At 51.4% G+C, this 15,261-nt stretch overlaps 1 pseudogene; it reads right to left on the reverse strand.

Annotated features, from left to right (window-relative positions):
• Positions 1-209: 209 nt before the first annotated feature.
• Positions 210-3,063, reverse strand: LOC100723868 (ATP-dependent RNA helicase DDX50-like; annotated as a pseudogene).
• Positions 3,064-15,261: the final 12,198 nt, after the last annotated feature.

A 15,261-nucleotide genomic window follows, 5' to 3' on the forward strand; every position in this document is an offset into this window, starting at 1 on the left:
ATAAAAGGAGGATATATATTCCAAAGTATAAATAGATAAGTAGATTTGTTCACAAGCATTCTTGTAAAATACATTTAAAAAAATATAACCAACTTCTTTACAAATGGCAGGTACATACGTCAGCTATGGTGGTCCTACATTTTGGTAGATAATGTACATGATTTAGCAGAAATAGGCAAGCTCACACTGGTAGATTTACTATCAAATTCTCAGTTAAAACTCCGCTTGTGGCCTCCACTTCTTGATCAATTTCTGTTCCCATTTTGCCTTCTACAGTCTTGCCAACTTCCTGAGTGACCTCCCTGTTGACTCTGCCTACCCGGCTGGCCACCAGATTGCCCACCTGAATGGCCTGCCGACCAGGCCTCCCACTGGACCAGCCACTCCTCTGTCTGGAGTTGCAAGATGTGTTTCCATCATGATATTCTCCAGCTTCAGGTAGTTTTCTGGCCCTGAGAGTGTCCAGTCTGAGTCACGCTGCTCTGCCTGTATCCTCTCTGACTCAGGTGTGGGAACATCAAAGCAAACACCCCCATTTCCTTTTAGGGCACATTCTGGTCATTTGGGATACTGCATTACTGCTCAGATTTCTGTTGAGTTCTTTCCAAGCACAGCTGACATCCTGTATTTCTTCTGGGTTCTCCAGAGTCACAGTCACAAGCCCCCTATCAGAGGTGACCAGATAATGTGGTTCAAAGCTCGATGCTCCAGAAATGCTGGCTGATGCTGCAGCGAATGCATCCACTGCCCTTGGTCTTCTGTCAGCCTCTGAGCTGATGGTCGGGAAAAACAAGGGCAGCATAAGAAACAGATGCCAGAGACCTGATGGCGTCCCTGCTTTTAAATTTAACTAAATCCACTGTAGAAGGAACATCTGCATGTTTAAAAGTAATTCCTGCTTTTTGTTCCACGTATCTTAGTTGACCTCTTCCTCTCAGTTGATAAAAACGTATGCGAATCCCTGTTCAGCCAGCTCTGCCTGTGTGTCCAGAGGAATGAATACAGGCATCAGCGTCCTGTGGAGGAGAGCTCAGAAGCACCAGATCAACCTCAGGAACCTTCAAACCACAGGCAGCCACAATGGTGGCCACCAAAACTTTAAAACTACTTTCTCTGAAGCCTTTCAGTGTCATTTCTCTTTATGACTTTGTAATGTCCCCATGAAAACATTGGGCATTCTGTTTTTTGTGTGGGTTCATGGCCATTTCACTTACATTCTTCTTGGTCCCCCAGAAGGTAATGGCCCTCCTTTCAAACCACTGTAGACTTGCAGGACTCTGATCTCTGAGACCAGTGACATTCGATGGCCAAATGGTCCACAGTCATTGTAGCCTTTGGAATGATTTTCCAACAAGGTCAACCCAACCAAAATAACAACACCATTTCAAGTATGGTTCATTTGATTTTAATAGGACGTTCCACTATAAGAGTACACTACATGGAGTTTCCTAGTTATATCTTTGAAGTCTTTGGATTCTTGGTTTGCCAGTTCCCTTGTTGGAGCCAAAAGAAGTACTTTTGGTGAGCGGCTTTTTAAAACTGTTTCTCGATTTCTTTGGGGCCTTTCAGTTAAGGGTACAGCAAACGAGAACGTCTCTCCCACTGCTGCCCGTGCTTGAGCAATTCAATCTTCTCCTTCATATACAAGACCAGAGCTCTTGAGTAGGAAAGACGAATGTTACCCTTCCACCTTTACAGTCTCTTCAGAAACAGAGAAACTGGAGAAGGCTCCCTCTTTCTGCTCACCTGTTAGACTCTCCTCTAGTTTATTATCACTTGATTTATGAGAATTTTCTAAGGATGACAGTCGTTTACATTTTTTTGCACTCAACAATATCTCCATTTGATAGATCTTTACTTCCTGGCTTATGCAATATGGAAAATTCATCCAAAAGTCTATTGAATCCTTCTTCAGTATCTTCCTTGAATTCCTCTTTGATTTTAGCTTCTGGGGATGTGGGAGCATCCAGGTCCTCTGTGACACTCTTTCCCTTTGATTTTGCTTTCTCCTCTGAGTCATGACGGTGCCTTGACTTCCTTCTGTCACTGGGCATTCTAGAGACTCTTCGCGATTCCCAGCATGCACTGCCCGAGTGGGAAGCCCCTCAAGCGCAGGGGAGAGGTTGGGGCACACTGCTGGCTGGCACCCGTGCAGGCCTGGGCCACGTGGGCAGGGAGTGCCACACACCGCTTCACCATTTGCTGCCGGAAGCTGCAGCCCTCACCCCGCCCACCCTTTTTATCTATTTTGATAATTTCTTATGTTTAAAATTATATAGTTTATCACATATACTAATTTTTGCTTGTTGATCCATTAATTTATTAATGTATTGAGAAATATTTCAAGTATGCTACCCTGGTTGCTTGGTTTTCATCAGAGCTGTGTCCCAAAAACTACAAACTAATTTTACAGTGTTTTCAGCACTCCAAAAAGAAAGCCCGCTCTCCTAAGCAGTCATTCTCTTTCTCTCCTGACCCAGCCCCAGGCAGGCACACATCCTCTCCCTGTGTCTGCGAAGTCCCCCCTCTAGACATTTCAGGTGTCCTGCACTGCTTAGTTTGTGGCTGGATTTCCTGTCTGTCTGCTGATTGGTGTGTAGGCTTGGGCCAGGGGCATCCTGTCTTAATTTCCTGCCTCCCATTTTTGGGCTGGATCAGTGTAGCATTTTTAGATCTTTCTTTTGTCTACTGAGTGTCTTTTGTGCAAGGTTCCTGTCTGTGGTAGGTCCGGGCCCAAGGGCTGACGGACTTAACTTCACATAGGCCAATTCTTGAGGACAGGGTAGGCTGGGCATCGCCAGGCCCTGGCCCCCCCTGCTGGGTGGAGCTTTCGTGTGAATTACATTCTCAATCCCTGAAAGCCCCACAGATGTTATGATGTCACTTTCTGTGCCCCATCTTAATTCACAGAATGCAGGAGAAGCTCCTGCCCCCTCGCAGGTGGATATTTACCTCTCCTCACCGATCCCGACTCCCGCTGCTCCCGCAATTCAGGCTTTGAAAAACATCCTCAGCGTCTCCACCAGCCAGCCAGCGAGGGCCTGCCAGCAGCACCAGCTCCATGTCTGTGTCCATCTTTTTTCACTTTGACTCCTGAAAGTGATTTTTGCTGACTGCGGGTCCCAGGTCAACAATTCTTCTCTTTCAGTGATTTAAAGACATTCCGTCAGCCCCTTCCGCCTTCCTGGTTTCTCAGAGGAAATCTGCAGCCCCTGCTCACCTCCTCCCCTACCCTTTGTCTTCCTTTGTCTTTTTCTGTCATGGTACAGGGATGGAACTCACAACCTCATGCTTGCTAGGCAGGTGCTTATGCTGCTGAGCTAAATCCTCCGTGAGTTTTCAACAGTTTATTTTTCCACCCAAGGAGTTCAGTGGTTTTCTTTGTTTGTGATCTCTAATTTTGTATCTTTCCCCCAATCTTGGAGCTTCTCAGCAACTCTGTCTTCAAATATCTTTTCTGAGCCAATCTTTCTTTGCACCTCTGAGACTGGTGACATAAATGCTGTAGCTTCTGTTTCCCCCCTACTTTACTGCTGTGTGTGTTTCCAGAGTTTCTCCTTTCCTTGCAGAGGGCAATGTGGTTTTGGCAGCCACCTCAAGATGTTTTCCAGGCATCCCAACCCTGGGCTGTGGGGAACCGTGACTCCAAGGAAAGAAGAGCAGGTCTCTCCATGTTGGATAAACCCTGGCCCTATCTCTGTGTATTGATATATACAGAGCTGGCTAGGCTATTTCTTCGTCCCTTTAATGGGCTTCGAGCAATGTAAACTGGGCTGGCTGAGGAACTGATATGTAATCACTGAAGCAAAGAGACAGGTCAGTGTCAAAACAGGAAGTGGAACCCGCTCAGACAGGAAGTAGAACTAACTTAGAAACAGGAAGTGTGACCCGCTTGGAACAGGAAGTGCGGCACATGCAGAACAGCACACAACACAGAACAGGAAGTGCAACATGCTCCAAACAGGAAGTGGAGCGTGAACAGGGAGACTGAATGCAGTAAACTCTCGAAGTGCACACCTAATCTCAATGCTAGGTGGTGTCCACCCTGCAAGTAAGACTGGGCACTGGGGCAAAGAGGGCTGGGTTGTAAGGTCATTGAGGGGGACGCATTACGTCCTTCAACTTCTTCCTGGTTTCACCTTTCTCAGCATTTCCAATGGACAGGAAGACAAGACCCTTCTGCTGTGAGGAAAACTCCCTCCTCCCTGGACCTGAGTAAAGAAGAATGATGGAGCGGGAAAGCTCCTGTGGAAGGCACTTGGGTGGCTAGCAGTACCTTGTTCTGACTGATGAGAAGGAAAATGGAACAAAAGGAGGCTGTGGAGCAAAAAGGATTGCTCCCCCCTCGGGCAAACAGCAGGGCTTGTGACGGCCTGGCAGGTGCCGAGGATTCTGCTCATTGTGGGATCTGATAACCATGACTGCTAGTGGTTACCATAGAAACCATCACATCTTTATCCTCCCTGGGAGGTGAGCACAAAGTAGGCTATAATTTTGACAAGAGTGTGTAACCTTTTTCGAGCTTATTTAACTAAGCTGTTCCTCTAAGGAGGGAGCCCCAGGCATCCAAATGTGTTTCTGTCCTTCTGTCTATCCATTCATCCCTCCATCTACCCATTCTCAAGCCAGGCTCCAGAAGGCAAACAGCCTTTTGCCCTTAGACTACAGTCAGTTTTAGCCTCCAGCCCCATCAATAACCACATCCAGGGAAGGAGGTCCACTTTGTCAGGCAAAAATGTTTCTCCTAGAAACCGGGATGTGAAGTCCAAGATTCCCTGCAGGATTCATGAGTGAGACTCATCATCTTCCCTTCAGAGCTCTGGCTGAGCAACAGTCCTAGAACCATTAGAATAAAGTGGGAACAGAGTGAGAGCAGGTACAGCAGCTTGTTTAGGACATGAGGTCAAAGAAGGCTCATGGGTCTGTCACTCAGTCTCAACCTCTCTGTACATCTGTATGGTCATTAATCATGCTATGTCAACTTGAATGAATTAATGAGGCCGGCTCTGTGGATGATTGACACATAGGCTACCAACTGAGGAGGAAGACCCACCCCAGGTGGAGGTGGCACCAGCCAATAGGCTTGTAATTTGGAGGGAATAAAAAGGGAAAGGAGAAGGAAGCCTGCCCTGCGCTTCCTTAGAGGAGCTCGTTTTTGCCTTTGCCTTGCAGGACAGACTGTGTAGCCTTCCAGGGCAAACCCTTCAACTTTCCCACACTGACTTTGCACCAAACTCTGCAGTAAGCTCCAGGCCTGCAGCCTTCAACTGTGTCCTCTGTCTCTCTGACATGCAGACGGCCCTTCTCACCTTTCTCCTCTGGTTCCGAAGGTGACTGCTGTAAGCCCACCTAGTTAATCCTTTACATATCATATTCTATTGTAGTATTGTAAACCCTAACTGCTACAGTCTGCTACATGTCCAGGGCTGTTCGAGAACCTGGGATGCCACCATGGAAAGCCAGACCAAGTCCTTGAGCCCATGCATAAGCACCGGGAGCCACTGTAACTCCCTCTCTTCTCGGCCTGAAGCACGGTGTCTTTACTTCCCAGGAACTGGACTCTTCTGTGTGAAATGCAAGTGATGATCACTCATGGCCTTTTCTGAAGTGCATGGGTGTTTCTCACAGTAAAGTGCTAGACAACTCTGTCCCACAAGCCAGGAAGGTGGAAGTGACCCAAGTGTATGTGGGTGGGAATGTCCCACTCTGCGTGGAAAGTTGTTTGGGCACATGGTGAGTGGGATCCTTGTATGTGCTACTACTCGAGTGAGCTTTGAAAACTCCATCCTGAGAAAATGAGGCAGCCACAAAGGGGGGGCCCTGTGTGAGGACCCCAAAACAGAGAAGTTTACGGAGACAGGAGCAGAATAGAAGCTCTGGGGTGTGGGGAGGAAGTGGGGAGTTAGTGCAGAAGGGTGCAGATGGGAAGAATTTGAGGATGGCTGGTGGTGAGAACTGCATGCTGTAAACGTGAGCATTACACCTGAGCCAGGCACCTGACAACTGCTAAGAAGGTGAGTTTAAGGCTGTGTACATTTTACCACAATCAAAAAAAAAATTAAAACACTTTTCTTCACTGTGCAGTGAAGAATTATGATCATGATTACTACAGTATTTGTGAAATAATGCTCGACCAGTGTCGTGAGACCCTCTCTGTGCCCACGTCCAGTTACTGGGTCATGTTTCCAAGGGCCTCTTGGGACTAGGAGGAGGCCTGAGCAGCAGAGATGCTGTGGGAGCCAGACAGATAGGCCGCTGTCCCAGCACCTCCGTGAACACACATGCTCCTCAGTGTAACTCAAGCTCTCAGGAAGCACCAAAGGAAACAAAAAAAGGAGCTGGCAGAAGCATCCACACAACAGGGGCCTGGGCTGGGAGGCCAGAGGAGGGGAGGGAGGCTGGCCAAGGGGAGAGAGCCTGGGGAGTGGGGCAGCCATGATCCCGAGGGGAGCAGAGCCTCGAAAGGAAGGGTGCACAGGAGTCAGTCAGTGGGCTCCAGGTCCTGGTCCCTGTGAGGGTGAGTCCCTGAGGAAGGGAGGGCAGGGCACAGAAGAACCAAGAGCAGGGACAGTGAGCTCATGTCAGCGAATGGCCACCAGCATCTGGCACAAGCCAGGCTCTGCTGTGATCGAGAACAGCCAGGGGCAGAGTGTGAGTGCTGGGAAAGAGGGGGAGGAGGAAGAGAAGTGAGCTGTGCTTGCTCTGCACGGCATGGAAAAACAGGATGCTCAGAAGAGAGAGGAGAGCAAATGAGGCTGAGCTCATGCTTAGCATCAGAAAGCAAAGTTAAAGGGCAGAGGGTTGGTAGGACTAAGATCAGGGACCGGGCAGCAGCTCAGTGATTCAACAGGTTGCCAGCATGCGCCAGCCCGGGGCTCCCTCCTGCCATGGGAAAAAAGACACATAAAGTTGGAAAGCCTAATACTGTAGGTAAAATGCCTAAGCGCTGACTCAGAGACATGCAGGGGCAGACAAGGGGGCCGAGGACCAGGATGCGTGAGCACCGTGGCTGGGACAGACCCCTTGCAGATCAAGTCACCCCACTAGAACAGCAAAGGTGAAGACACATGTCTTTTTTTTTTTTTTTTTTTTTTTATTTAAGAGGAAAAAGAGAAAAACACAAAACAAAACAAAGCAGTGTAAGGTTACATATAATACAGAACTACAAAAAAAAAAGCATAACAGTAAGAAATCACCTGTTAATAGATTACATATTATCATCTTGGAAATAGTTGCTCAAATCACAGTATCAAAGAATACAAAGTAGACATTCAAACAGAGAGACTACAAACAGCTGTGTTCAATGATCCAAAAACATTAATATAGTCAGCTATTCAACATCCCTATACACACTTGCTGTTATATCCGTTAGAGCTCTTTTTTCCCCTTCCTCTCTTTTTACAACAAAATTTACACATTTTAGATTTTATTACTCCTTAGTTCTTATTACTTTTGGGGGGGGGAGAATAAAGTCAAATATGGCAGAACAAAGCTGTCAGTGAAAACCAAGGATAGACTTAGCACATGATGTAGAACAGAGTATACGGTTATTAACATGTCTTTCACGACCTAGAAACCACACACACACACACGCACGCACACACGCACATGCATGGCAGAGGCTCCACAAATGCTCCCGGAGACAGGTATAAAGACTAAACTGACTATTAAAGAAAGCAGATGCGAATAAAAAGCTGACTTTCTCAACAGATGAATGAATAAATGGATGAATCAGTCATGGCTCATCTGCATCCCAGAACCCTTGACAGCCAGGGAAAGAGAATGAACCAGAGAACAAAGTGGCCATCTCAGGCTCCAACTTGGGTTAATCTCCAAGATCTGCTGGAAACGTGACAGAGTGTTTATGAAAAGCACACACAAGAAAAGTATAAAATGATGCAATCTGGAAGAAGGTAATCTCCAAATAGGAAGAGGAATGGGCGGAGAACAAAATGAGCTCACTCTGTTCATAAAGATCTTTTTTTTTTTTTTCATTTAAAAACAACAAGCCTTGTTTTCAGGGAAGATCTGAAGCCGAAGCCCATTAGATTCTCAAAGCAAGGCGGGGTTGGTATAAGCTGGCTCTGCTTTGTTCTTGGTACTTTTATCCATGCTTAAAATATTCACATTAAAAATGAAGTTCAAATTCTACCAAAAGCAGGTGTCTGAAAATAGGCAAAGCAATTCTGTAGAAAAAGAACAGACATAAAATCTCTTCTGATGCATGCAATGTATCAGGATTATCATTACAAAATTCCCGTTGTTAAGATGGTTCCTCAAAGATATTTGATAGAGAATTCAGCAAACCTCGGTTGAGCATGAAAACATGGGTAAGGTGTACAGAAGTCAGTCTCCAATTGAGGGATCTGCTGTGGTTTAGATCCTAAATGTCCCCCAAAAGTCTCAAATTAGAAAGTAGGCAAGACAGAGGGAAAGCCACTGGGTGCTTGGCCTGGGAGTATGCTCTGTCCCGGTTCCTCCCCTGTCCCCGCTTCCTGGCTGCCATGCACTGGGCACGTTTCCTCCCCCACGCCTTTCCACCATTCCAATTCTGAATGGAGTTAGTTGACCATGGACTAAACCCTCTGAAAACCAGGAGCCAAAATTGAACTCTTCGCCTCTAAGTTGCAGGTGTCAAATGTTTTTGTCCCGGTGGGAAATGACTATCACAGTATCCAGCCAGCCAAGGAATTTGCATCAAAAGTCTTGCATAGAGACAACTAAACAAAGTGAAATGATATTCCGTTCACATATCTCATACAAACACCTTCTGTGTGGCTTTCTGTATTCCTGAAGGGAAATGTGTCCTTTAGACCACATACAATCAGGACACACCTGGAGGTAAACACCTAGAAAATAACTGGATTATGTGATGGGTTCACAAACTTAATTCCTCCCAGGGTTCTAGCTGCCAACCAAATTGGACAAGAACTGAATCAAGTTCAACGGTTAGGTTCAGAGTTGCCCTTATGGGGGAATTTCAATCTGTTCTCATCCAGTTTGGAAAGAATCGAGTTTGTCAACCATGTCCTTGAAGCATCTGACAGCAGAGAAGTACCGGAGAGAAACTTCAAACTCGAGCTACAGACTGGGAACTGTTGTTTGTATAGAATGCACCAAGGACAGACATCCTGATATCCATAAGACATAAAGATCTCCTCCAAACCAACAGGAGGGCAACATACCAGAGGGTGCGGAAGCAAGAGCCCATGAGGGAAGCTTTGCAGAGGTCTGGATATTAGCAGCAGGAGGAATTACAAACAGGCTTCGCTTCACAGGGATGGCAAACACGCCAGATGACACCATCAACATTCCTGATCTGGCCACACCACAATCAGTGAGGAGGGGAAGCCTGAGGACCCCTGAGAGCCCATCAGCTTCACCTCTGAAGCTCCTCTGTGGAACAACGCAGTAATCTCTTCCCACAGATGGAAAACTGCAAATCGCCCAAGGGTGGACCGACCGAGAAGCAGACGGATGCAGTTTATGTAGCTGTGCAGTGCGGTGCACCATAATGCGGTTACAGTGATGTTTAGACCTCAGAATATCAGTACGGACATAAAGCCCCATAAAACATGATGCTATATCTGTAAATTTTAAACACTCAAAACGGCATTATGGTCACTACACATACATACCCAGGAGATGGAAGCTGGGAGTGCTGATTGCAAAATCACAAGGACTTCACAGTGACAGGTCCCGGGGAGAAGCAGAAGCTGGAGTGCAAGGGTTGGATGAACTTCATCATGGACAGCAGGCGGACAGGGGACAGGCAAGGGCCAGGGGCAGGGGAGGAATTCAACCTGCAGGCGGGCACCGGCACAGACCTGGCTGCCCTGGGGTGGTGTCTGTCTTATGAAGGCGACCATTTCCAGAAAGTCTATGGGGGCAACCTCTGCTCCACGCAAGTTTTAGGAGTGTGGGGTCCACCACGCTGCACACTCTCTGCCCCTTATGAATTTCCAGACAGAGGATTCACTACAAAGCTGTGCTAACTAAAACAGACGTCATGAAGGCAAGAATAGAGGACAGAGCCAGGGGTTCGGAGGGACAGAGGCAGGCTCTTCTGCTTGGGAGGTCGCATGTGGCACTGGACTGGGGCCGCCAGGCGGAGGGGCGTGACCAGCCCCATGCCCCTCACCTCACCCACCAATCAAAACAGGAGTGGCCTGCAGGGTGGGCGGGACCTTGACAGCAGGTGATCCGCAGGCAAAGGTGTCCCAGACCCAGGAGGGACCCGGCTTCCTGTGCCCCCAGCCCGGAGGCACCATAAAGGGAAGATGGATAGATTTTACTATTTTACTACATAAAAATAAAAATTTTTATCCTTGTGAAAACACCATAAACAACATTTAATAGCCAATGACAAATTTTACAAGGAGGAAAAAGAGCTGAGGTGAACGGAGGTGGGAGGGGAAGGGAGGTGCTGGCCGAGGCTGTTCCACTGTGGGGACAGGGTCCTGGTGGTACAGGATCAGGCCACAGGGCCTCCACATGCCCACCTCTCCCTTACCTCGGGGACCTGGCTGATTAGAAACTCAGAAACTCTGTGGCTGGACAGAGAGGGGACTCGGGAGGGTGCAGTCCCGGGACGAGCTGCTGGGCCCTGGATCATACACTCAGAAGGAGGAAGCTCTAGCCCAGGATGCAGAAACCCATCCCGCAGAGGCCCTGGACATCCAGATCCTGAGCACAGGGCTGTCAGGACGTCACCTCCATCCAGAGTACCTCGTGGCCATGCTGTCCCCATCACGGGCAGCCTGAGAGCCTTGCAGATGGACACGAGTGTGAGAATTACGTGGGGTCAGGGAGAGAAGTGGGGACAGGCTCCTGGCTGATTCCAGAGGGGCAGGCAAGGCCAAGCCTGCAGGGGCGCTGCAGGGCCAACCTGGGATCCAGGTGGCGGCCTGGGCTTCCTCAATTCCTGGGCCCAGCTACCAGGGGTCTCTGGGAGGAGCAGTCTGGGTAATCAGCCCTGTGTGTGCCCAGAAATGGTGACATGGTGGGAACAAGGGCAGCACAAGGCCACTCCTGCTGAGCACCTGGCAGAGGGAGTGACAGGGGATGGGTAGCTGAGAGCCCACAGCTTCCCAGAGATGCTGCCTTCACACAGCACAGGAGGGGCTGGTGACGCAGGGGTGCTGGAGACCCGCAGGCAGAGGTGGGCATGTTCAGGAGCTGCGTGATGTAGGAGAGGACGGCATGGATCTTAGTGAGGCGGTGACACAGGTGGCCAGGTTGGCCGGCCACACTGTGTTCATCTGCAGTGCTGGAGACTGGGGACCAAGAACAGACCTTCACACTGAGCTCCACCCCAGTCCGTGGTCTAAAGAAACTGGGTCTCCCTCAGTCCCAGTGTCTTCCTGCCTCAGCCTCCCACAGTAGGACTGCACGGCACTCAGCTGGCAGTGAGTTTCCCTCTCCTCTTGTCTTTGAACCTGGCTGGTGTCAGGCGTCTGCCCCACAGAGGGGCAGCCACATCCCTGCTGGTGAGGACCGGTTGTGCTCTGGTTCTCCCATCCTGGGGAGCTGTGGGTGCCCTCGGGCAGGAGCAGGACCTCCAGGACACAGGCGGAGGTGAGGAGAGGAGACAGCCCCACGCCTCTACCCGCAGTCACCGGCTGGCTGGGCCCGGGGACCAGGCGATGGCTCCTTGGGCTCTACAGAGCTGCGTGAATATGAATTCACTGTTTCTTAATAACTGCAGGCAGAAGTTTGTGCAAACCCGATGGCGAGAGCACCGCTAATCCGATTTCCCTCCCAGGGTCAGTCCCGGGGCTCCATCTGTAAAACAAACGTTGTCTGTTGCAGTGAGCACTTCCGGGGATAAATAAATAATGGGGAGCTAATCGAGTGTGCGCCTCGCCATGAGCTTATGTATTCCTTCCTTTGCACATCAATAACCCCGTTGGAATTGGATTTATAAACTCAAATTTTCGTTTCAGATCTCTCTTCCGGTGTCACAGCCGGTGCAGACGTGAGGATCAGCACACCTGAGCTCCCCTGCGTCTGCGCCCATCTCAGCCTTCCCCTCCCGTCCCTCTGCACACGCAGCTGCTGGCGACGGGTGGCACTTGCGCTGAGACATGTCTCCTCTGTAACCTGCTCCCGCTCGCTCCCAGGTGCAAGCCACTGATCACACCGCTCCATCTTCATAACTGGGGGGCCACCGGCCACCTGCCAACCTGTCCAGACCCCGTCCTGCTGTCCTGGACACACCTCCAGGGCGTGCGCCAGGCCTGCCCATGCTGGAGGAAAGGAACGGTTAACTTCACAGAAGCAAGAGGAGGACTCGGGAGTGCTGGGGCCAGGAGGGAGGGCGGTTGCCAGTCTCCAGTGCCCTCAGGCAGCCCTGGAAGAGGGAGCTCGGGAGGGAGGCAGCTCTGGCACTGGCTGCTTGGGCACCCAACCTCGAGATGCTCCTGCTCCCCTTAGACTCTGTGCCCCAGGGACGGGACGGTGGCAGCCGTGGAGGACTTTGGTGCCCAGCCTCAGCTGGCAGCCATCGGGCTGGAAGGAGCAGCCCAGGCAGGGCCCTGGGATCTAGGTGTGGGCAGCCCTGAGTGGAGGCCGAGGGCAGGATGGGACGGTCATGGCTGGGCTGGAGGAGCCAGGAGAGGGCTGGGGCCTCCAGTTCTGGGCAGCCACATTACAGAGGAGACCCGAGATGGGCAGGGGCAGTGGGGCATTCAGAACACAACGTGTGACAGACGGAGCAGCGACCTGGGTAGCAGGTGTCTGGGTAGCAAGAGCTTTGTGGTACAGCCTGAAGTCCAGAACAGTCAAGACACCTGCCTGGGGTCACACAGCACAGAGGCTGTGATGCCACGAGTTCAGGATGCAAGATCAAAGCCACATCCTGGTGATGCCACTGGGGAAGGACCTTGGGGACAAACGCAGTTTCAGCCCTCATGAGCATTGGAGGCCCTGAGCAGAGCCCACAAGGACACGACTCCCGGGTCATATAGCGGCAAAGCTGAAGCCCAGCCTAGGGGCTGCACTGAGGCTCAGTTTCTCCATCTCCCCCACCTCAAGGTGGTGGTGCAATGCACAGCCTGCAGTGCTTCTGGGGCAATCCATGAAGGCCACTGCAGAGTCATGAAGTATCTTCTTTAGAAGGAGGGGCTTCTGGGTTGGGCTGAGCAGGGTCTCCACCGGGGGAGAAGGGGGCAGAGAGCAGGACTTGCTAATTCTGACCAGATTGTGAAGGTGTAGGGCTTGGGGGCCCACGGGAGGCTTCTCTGGGGAGGAGGCAAGGAGCTAGGCTTGGAACTGGGGAATGCGGAAGCAACCACAGGAGGCTGTGAGGGCACTGCAGTTGCCCGAGAGAGGGTCCTCAGATATGGCTGGGACGGGAGGAAGGAGCCCCTCACCTGGGAGCGGGAAGCACTGGGCTGTCCAGCCGTGGTGCGAGGGTCCCTCAGCCAGGCACCCCGGAGCCTTGAGCCAGGGTCACCTGCAGGGCTCCTGCCTGTCTGCACCTGACTTCCACCCTCCAGGGGAGGTGACACAGGTGCTACCTCACAGCACCAGGCCAGGCCTCACAGCACTGGTCCATGACCAGCAGGGGTCCACAGAGTCGCCACTGCCTATCAGCGCAGGGAGGGGAGGCTCTCAGAGGACGGAGAGGACCTAGGACAGCAGGCCAGCCAGTCCCCATACCTCCCTCTGCAGCCCCGCCCCAAGCTGGCCATGTCTGAGGACAGGGATGCCTGGGTGCCCTGTGGGGCCAGCTGGGGAGAAATGGGCCCCTCTGGTCCCAGAGGAGAAGAACTGAGACTGGGGTGGGAGAGCCCAGATCCCCACTCCACCTCCCTCCAGCCGCAGGGGCACCAGCACCCAGTATCACTCAGGAAACAATGGGACCATGACCCCAGAGGCAGCACCTGCCCTAAGACACAGCGCCTTGGCGTCCACTCGGCCTCTGGCTGCGATGCCCATAGTGGACTTCGAGCTGCGAGGAACAGACTCGATTGAGCCATCAAAGGCCCCAAGATCCCAGTCTGTGTTGCCCATCTTTTCAGGGTTGAAACCAAAATGCGGAGAAAAGGAGTGGCCGGGTCACTCCTGCCAGCAGGGACGAGCCCGAGCTGGCCATGTCTCCCAGGGACCTTGTCAGGAAGAGGTGGCGCGTGCTTCTTTCTTGAATTTTTATTCTTAGGGCTAACCCTAACCTTAACCCTAACCCTAACCCTAACGCACCCCTCCCCACCAGGGAAAAACAGCCTGGGCTCAGAGTGGACCCAGGTACCCAGGATGGGGGAGGGAAAGCACCCCAGCCTTCTCCCCTTTTGGGCCCCGTGTCCTCTTCCCTCAAGCACACGTGCAGGTAATAAACTAGGCATTGAGTGAGCCTTTATTATGGCCTCACGGCACACACACAGAGTAACACACAGAGCGGGAAAGGGCGAAACAATTGAACCCCGGGAACGGGGCACTTTCTAGACTGATTTGCGAGTGGAACAGAAGGAAAACCCTCGTCCTCCATCCTGGATACTGACCCAGGCTCCCACGGCTATTTGGGTTGTGCAGAATTACTGAGCTGTCCCTGTAATGGAAAGTAGACATGTCCCTGTAATGGAAAGATGGACATAACTAAAAACCAGTGAGTCAATATTTTTTGTCAAACCTCAGGGTGAGAGTATAAACTAACCCTAATGGGAAAATGCCAGCTCGTGGTGGCCCGGGCCAAGATGATTGTTGGGAGACCACAGCAAGTGTCACCACGGTGGTGACCCATCCACTGTGGGAGGGACAGACACACAACGGCAGGGCCACTGTGGGTTCCCCCAGTGTGAGGGAGACCCCCCAACAGCAGGCCTTGGGCTCAAAGCCGATGCTGGCAGGAGTAACAGCGTAGCAGGAGGTCACCCCCGAGTGTCCTGCTGGCTGAGCACAGGCAGATTCTGCCCAGAGCAGCTGCACTGGTGTAGGAGCTGCAGGTGTGGCTGCCCCAAGGGAACCCACCAGAATAACACCGACTGTCCCAGGATCGTACCTGGAGATGAAGGAATCTCGGCTGGTGACGTCCACCCTCCAGCAGCCTAGGCACCACTAGGGGCTGAGTCTCCGGAACTCGCAGAGTGAGCCCATTTCTGAGCATCGCCTGGTCACAGAACAGCTCCCACCAGAGCAGCAGGGCAGCGTGGCTGAGGGTGCCGGCCCAGCCCTCTTTGCACGGGCCAGGCTGCACAAGGCGAGCTTCCTACTTCAGGTAGAGGAGAGACCCAAGAGCGCAGGGAAGCCTCTGAGGGAGAGAAG

Source organism: Cavia porcellus, unplaced genomic scaffold, assembly GCF_034190915.1.
Source record: "Cavia porcellus strain 051 isolate PalLab524CR breed Dunkin Hartley unplaced genomic scaffold, mCavPor4.1 scaffold_40, whole genome shotgun sequence".
NCBI classification, from domain to species: domain Eukaryota; kingdom Metazoa; phylum Chordata; class Mammalia; order Rodentia; family Caviidae; genus Cavia; species Cavia porcellus.